The 6,718-nt window shown below is 35.6% G+C and overlaps 1 pseudogene; it reads left to right on the top strand.

Annotated features, from left to right (window-relative positions):
* Nucleotides 1–5,626: 5,626 nt before the first annotated feature.
* LOC144256978 (thymidylate synthase pseudogene) lies at nt 5,627–6,508 on the top strand (annotated as a pseudogene).
* The last annotated feature ends 210 nt before the right edge of the window (nt 6,509–6,718 follow it).

The raw sequence follows: 6,718 nt of genomic DNA, 5'->3' as shown, positions 1-6,718 counted from the left end.
GTCACTTTTAATGGAATCCCATCTCTCCATTTCTTATTCATTATGTAATAAATATTTACAGAGTATTTTAGTGTTCCCTGCATTGAATTTTACAACCATTCCCTGCATTGAATTTGAGGTCCATCATTGCCATATATAGCTATAAAATGCAGATTTGCCTTCTTGATATGAGCTGGTGAAGTGGCACCCCCTTTCTCCACAGAAAAGCCCTCTTCACCATGGCTGATTTTAGGACTGTCAGCAAAAGAGTCTCTGTGAAAGAGTCCAATGTAGATAAACTTCCTATTTTCATGTCACCCTGTTTTACTTGGCCACTGGCTGGGAAGATACCAGCACTCCAGGTGCTGGACACCCCCTTACTAGTTTTTTGCAAACATATCCAGTATAGTACTTTGTAGAAATGTGCAAACAAAGCCTCTGGCCTTGAGCTAAGCTTTTCAGAGATGTCTACATTTTAAGATAATTTACAAATGGGCTCCATGGTAACAGCTGGCAGGAGGAGGAAAGAAAGGGGAGAAGAAGCTCTCCCCTTCTCAGGTGTTATCCTTGAAGAGTTAACTTGCCCAAAATAGTGAAAGAAAAAAAGCTGCTTTTAGGTGAACTTTTGCAAACTGTGAACTTCTGAACCCCTCCCCTTACATGCTTGGTATAAAATTCTGAAACTCTCTGAACTTGGACTTCAGGGGGATTAATTGATTACAGCAGAAGCTGTGCCCTCTGAACCTGGCTGCAGCCAAATAAAACTGTTTTCTGCTATGTTTGGTGCCTTGTCTCGTTTGTCCCTATTACACTGATACTCCAGAGTGAAAATTATCAATATAAATGATACTCAAATAGTTGGGACCAACCATTAATTCTTTGTAAATCATCTAACTTACTGTCTGGAATCTTAACTCCTTAGAACAGGTGGCCCACATGTTTTCTTGATCATCTTTTTGGGCAATTTGATTTGTTGTTTTCTTATTGTCAGTTTTCCAGTCCTACGACGCTGTAAACATTTACATTATGGTTCAAGTACACCAAAATTAATTTTTAATTATACTTATTGAGACAGAAGAAGTCCAAGAGCTGACTTACACAGTTATTTGTAAAATAATCTATATTTTAAACCTCATTGGAGTTGTCCACTTGATGTTTCTCTATGAATTTCGAACTTCTGTTGTCTTTTGCCTTTATATTGTGTAGGAAAGAGGAGCTGTCTAAATTTGCTCTGTGGTTTTGTAAACACTTTCTGCAAAGTGTATATAAACAGTGTCATATAGCACTTGAAATAGAAGCTTTTGTGGGCTTCCTGTTCTTTGTGTTTAAGGAAGTAATAGAGTGAGTAGAAAGGAAAAATATGTCTCATTTGTTGCATGATGATTGTTATCAACTACTTATTTCTTAACTGGATCTAAAATTCATTTAACATCAGATACTTTCACTAAATCTCATAATTGGTAAAATGCAGTTCAAATAATCACTATCAGGATAAGAATGTTTAGTTTGGAATCTTTTTTGAAGTAAAACTATAACACAAAGTTTCATTTTAACTGCTATATTTTCTAAGAAATTTATTTGAGCCAATCAATAATGATAAGTTTTAAATATACATGATTTAGGAACGGAGAGAAGGGATGAGAATTGAAAACATGCAGTAGTTTGCAAAGCCTCTTTAGAAAGTAGAGGAAGGGATTTAACACCTTTCGTTCAAAATATTTACAGCTAACATGACTCTTTTAAAATTTGAAATGTGTTGTGAGGTTTTCTTACTCTCATTTGTTTTAAAGCCTTCCCTGTATTGTATCACAGCTACATTTATATTTGTACATTTTTCTTAGTGGGACACATTGGATTGAAAAATGAAAGGTGTGATAGGACCAAAGGGTATTTAAACATCATTGACTCCAACTCAATGTTCCTTGGAGTAGGACATCTGGAGTTAATTCACTTGCCTGGGGCAATATAACAGGTCTGTAGCAGCCAGGGATAGAACACTGTCTGTCTTTCTTTGTGTGCATGTTCTTGCCAGGATATTCTACTCACTGCATGTTTGATTTTAGGGTAAGTTTTAGGCTGCTGGGAACTCAGTTAGGAAGTTACACATGGCACTTTACAGATGGATACAAATTGTTCTAGTCTTTCTTTTTAAGCTTATATCCATGGACCCCCAACTCAGTTTCCTTAGAAAACATGGTCCAGACTGTTAAGTATCCTTATGCTGGTGGTATGGAAAGTGATTGGTAAAATATCAGTATGTAGATAATTAATTAATAAAATAACTCATTTTTTATTTCATATGGATCAGGAGCTCATGTGTGCCAGGAGTTGTTGTAAGTGTAGTGGACAACAACAACCCAAGAAATAGCCCCAAATCCCTGTCATTATGGAGACAGGGTTCTAGTTGTAAAGATGATGTTAAGGTCTATAGGAATAGAAAAGAAGTAGATGAGATTACTACATTCAAGTGCTTAATATCTGTCAAATTCAACAGCACAAGAGAAAAATGTAATAGCTGCTGCTATTGTGACTTATAGATAACTGTTTTTAAAAAACAGTTTCTTATTTTTTTTCTTCTGACAATACAGTGAATAATTCCTGGTGGAACCAGAGCTCAAATGCAGTTGATTGGATTCTAAGTTCTTTAATCTTTTAGGAAAAGCATTTGTTGTTATTGTTTTTTTAAATAAATGACAGCAGAATGCATTAAAATTCTTATAACAAATATACAACACAATTTTTCACATCTCTGGTTGTATATAAAGTATGTTGACACCAATTCATGTCTTCATACATATACTTTGGATAATGATGTCTATTGATACAATTTCAAGACCCAGCTTCTCCTCTGAATTTAACATTCACTGGCTTGAACATAACACACCGATCTAGTTTCTTTATCTATAAAACAAGAACAGTAAGCCTAGCTCTAACTTGTTTTGTTTTGCAGGAGATTTTTGAAAATTCAATAAAATGGCTTTTATGAAACTAGTTTCTAAACCACTATATAAATGTAAATATTATTATACACCATAATTTTCTTGTTTTTTGTCCAGGGAAAACTGAACATTTTTTTCTGAAACATGAAATAAAATAAAAACTTAAAGAATCTCCCCCCCCCGCCCCACTACCACCATTTTTTATAGTCTGTAAGTTGGAAATAGTTTTAGTTTTGTCAGTAACTAATCTAATCTTATATGGACTATTCTTTGTATATCTAAGAATACATGTAAACCACAGTTAAGAAAATATTCTTCTACATTCTAAAGTTTTTATGATTTTATAATTAACATTTAATATTGTTTATTATGTATGACTTGGGGAGGGGGACTAGTTTCATTTTTTCAATTTTCGTGTTGCCCAGGTCAACTTTTGTAAATAGTCCATTCTTTTCTCATAGGTATAAAATGTCATAAATAAAGTTTGTAAATGTATAAGTTTGTTTCTGGGATTGCTATTGTGTTCCATTAGTTTATTCTTTGTCTACTTGGGTATAAATCCTGGCTGCCCTCTTTATCATTTGTCTGGCCATGGCTACTCAGCCTCAGTCATTGCTTAATAATGGTGCTCACTGGGGCTGGGGATGTGGCTTAAGCGGTAGCGCGCTCACCTGGCATGTGTGTGGCCTGGGTTTGATCCTCAGCACCACATACAAACAAAGATGTTATGTCCACCGAAAACTAAAAAATAAATATTAAAAATTCTCTCTCTCTCTCTTCTAAAAAAATAATAATGGTGCTCACTTCACCATGCAGCTGTTTCTGAGCTATTATCCCTCATTGCTGACCTTAAAGTTTTAGGTCTTTCTTATTTTCTAAGTAATTCCCATGCCTCTCTTGAGTTCACAGTGCTGCCTCTCTTGACCCTGGTGCATGGAAGAATTCTAAGCAATTGTCAAGTAGTCCTTGTTTTTCCTAGAAACCATGTATCCAGGACAGAAGGGTACAAGTCTGAGTTCTCAAAACTATATGGGATTTCTGTTATACATGGTTGGCTGACAAGTTTCTTCATTTTCTCTATAAGAAAGAGCACTGAACACTTTACCTAATGCCTTAGTTGAGGAAATATCACCGTGTAAAAAAAATAGAAAAGTATGTCATTTTTAAATATAATTACCAGTATATTATTATACTATAAAATTAATAACACATGTTCAGAGACCTTTAAAATTTTAAAACTATCATTCTACTACATCAGTCTACATTTACATAATAATAGCCAAAGTGATTAATTTTCCATCTACTCTCAAGAAATAGGAGTTTTTATATGTCTCACTTTTGCTATTTATTAAGAACCAAGTTTTCAAGATATTTTATAAGAACCCACCCCACATATTAGCTTACCAAATAGTAACTTGAATTCTTAAATGAGAGGTACATTGTTAACTATCAGCAAAAATCTTTTCATCTAAAAATACAAATCCTCATTAATTATTGTCTAAATTTTTATTGATATATATAGTTTAAAATTAGGTTATGCTTATAGTGTACTTAGATTTTCTTTCAGGTGGAAAGTGTAACAATTTGACCTACAATAATTGCTGAGAATTTCTTATCATTTAAGTCTTACTAAGAGTCTTTATCAGATGACATACACATGGTAGAGCACTAATCTCCAAGATACACGAAGAACTCAAAAAACTTAACACCAAAAAGCCACAAACAACCCAATCAATAAATGGGCTAAGAAGCTGAACAGACAATTCTCAGAAGAAGATATACATTAAATCAGCAAATATAGAAAAAACATTCAACATCTCTAGTAATTAGAAAAATGTAAATCAAAACTAAGCTAAGATTTATTCTCATGCCAGTCAGAATGGCAGTACCAAGAATACAGGCAACAATAAATATTGATGAGGATGTGGGTGAAAAGGCACACTCATACATTGCTTGTTAGACTGCAAATTGGTACAAACAATCTGGAAAGCAATATTGGAGATTGCTTAGAAAACTTGGGATGGAACCACAATTTGACCCAGCTCTCCCACTTCTTGGTCTATACCCAAAGGACTTAAAATCAGCATACTATAGTAATGCAGCCACATCAGTGTTCATAGTAGCTCAATTCACAGTAACTAAACTGTGAAAACAACCTAGATTCCCTTCAATATATGAATGGATAAAGAAACTGTGGTATATACTCACTGTGGAATATTAGTCAGCATTAAAAGAGAATAAAATTGGGGCATTTGCAGGTAAATGGATGGAGTTGGAGAATATCATGCTAAGTAAAATAAGCCAATCCCAGAAAACCAAATGCAAATGTTCTCCCTGGTAAGTGAATGCTGATACATAATGGGAAGGAGGAGGCATGGAAAAAATGGAGGAACTTTGGGCAAAGGGGAAGGAGGGTAGGGACGGTGCATGGGGGCATGAAAGATGGTGGAGTGAGATGGACATCATTACCCTAGGTACATGTATGACTACACATATGGTGTGATGCTACATCATGTGCAACCATAGAAATGTAAAGTTGTGCTGCATTTGTGTACAATGATTCAAAGGCATTCTGCTGTCATATATACCTAATTATAATAAATTAATTAATTTTAAAAAGATTACCCCCCAAAAAAAGAGTCTTCATTGTAACAGCCACCAGTTCTGAGTTGTATTGCATGCTGTCACTTGCCTTGCAGAAACAGGATATGGAGCAGCAGCTGCAGACCAGGGAGCTGCAGTACCTACAGCAGATAAACCACATCATGTGTTGTAGCTTCAGGAAGGAAGAGTGCATAGACACTGGCACCCTGTCTTTTTTTTTTTTTTTTTTGCATGAAATCACGCTACAGCCTGAGAGATGAATTCCTCTGCTGACAACCAAATGTGTATTCTGGAATGGTGTTTTAGAGGAGTTGCTATGATTTATCAAGGGATCCACAAATGCTAAAGAACTATATTCCAAGGGACTAAACATCTGGGACACAAATGCATCTCAAGCCTTTTGGGATAGCCTGGGATTCTCCACCAGAAAGGAAGGGACCTAGGCCCAGTTTATGGCTTCCAGTAGAGACATTTTTGGTCACAACACAAAGATATGGTTTCAAATTATTCTGATCAAGGAGTAGACTGCAAAAAGTGATTGGCACCATCAAAACCAATCCTGAGGCCAGAAGAATTATCATGTGTGTTTGGAAACCAAAAGATTTTCCTCTGATGGTGCTACCTCCATGCCATGCTCTCTGCCAGTTCTACAAGGTGAATGGGAGCTGTCCTGCTGGCTGTACCATAGATCAGGAGTCATAGGCTTGGGCATGCCTTTCAGCATTGAGAGCTATGCCCTGCTTACTTTACATGGTGCACACATCAGGGACCTGCAGCCAGTGGATTTTATGCATTCTTTGAGAGATGCACATATTTAACTGAATCGCTTTGAGCCACTGAAAATTCAGCTTCTATGAGAACCAAGAGCTTTCCCAAAGGTCAAAATCCTTCCAAAGTTTGAGAAACTTGACAACTTCAAAGTTAAAAACTTTCAGATTGAAGGGTAAAATCCTCATCTAACTATTAAAATGGAGATGGTTGTTTAGAGTGCTTTTAAAGGAGTTTGAAAGATCTTGTCACTGTAGGGGTTGGGCCTGATGCCCAGGTGAAAGATTTTTTTCTAAAGAAAAAGGAACTAGGTCAAAAATCTGTCTCTGATTTACCAATTATTCTTCATTATCTTTTAAGTATGTTATCATTGGCAGACATAATTGCTATTGTTTTAGTAATCATGTTTTGTTAACTGAGGGAGCATG

This window comes from Urocitellus parryii, chromosome 9, assembly GCF_045843805.1.
Source record: "Urocitellus parryii isolate mUroPar1 chromosome 9, mUroPar1.hap1, whole genome shotgun sequence".
Lineage (NCBI taxonomy): Eukaryota > Metazoa > Chordata > Mammalia > Rodentia > Sciuridae > Urocitellus > Urocitellus parryii.
Note: the sequence above shows the minus strand (reverse complement) of the source record. Positions and strands in the feature narration are given on the sequence as shown.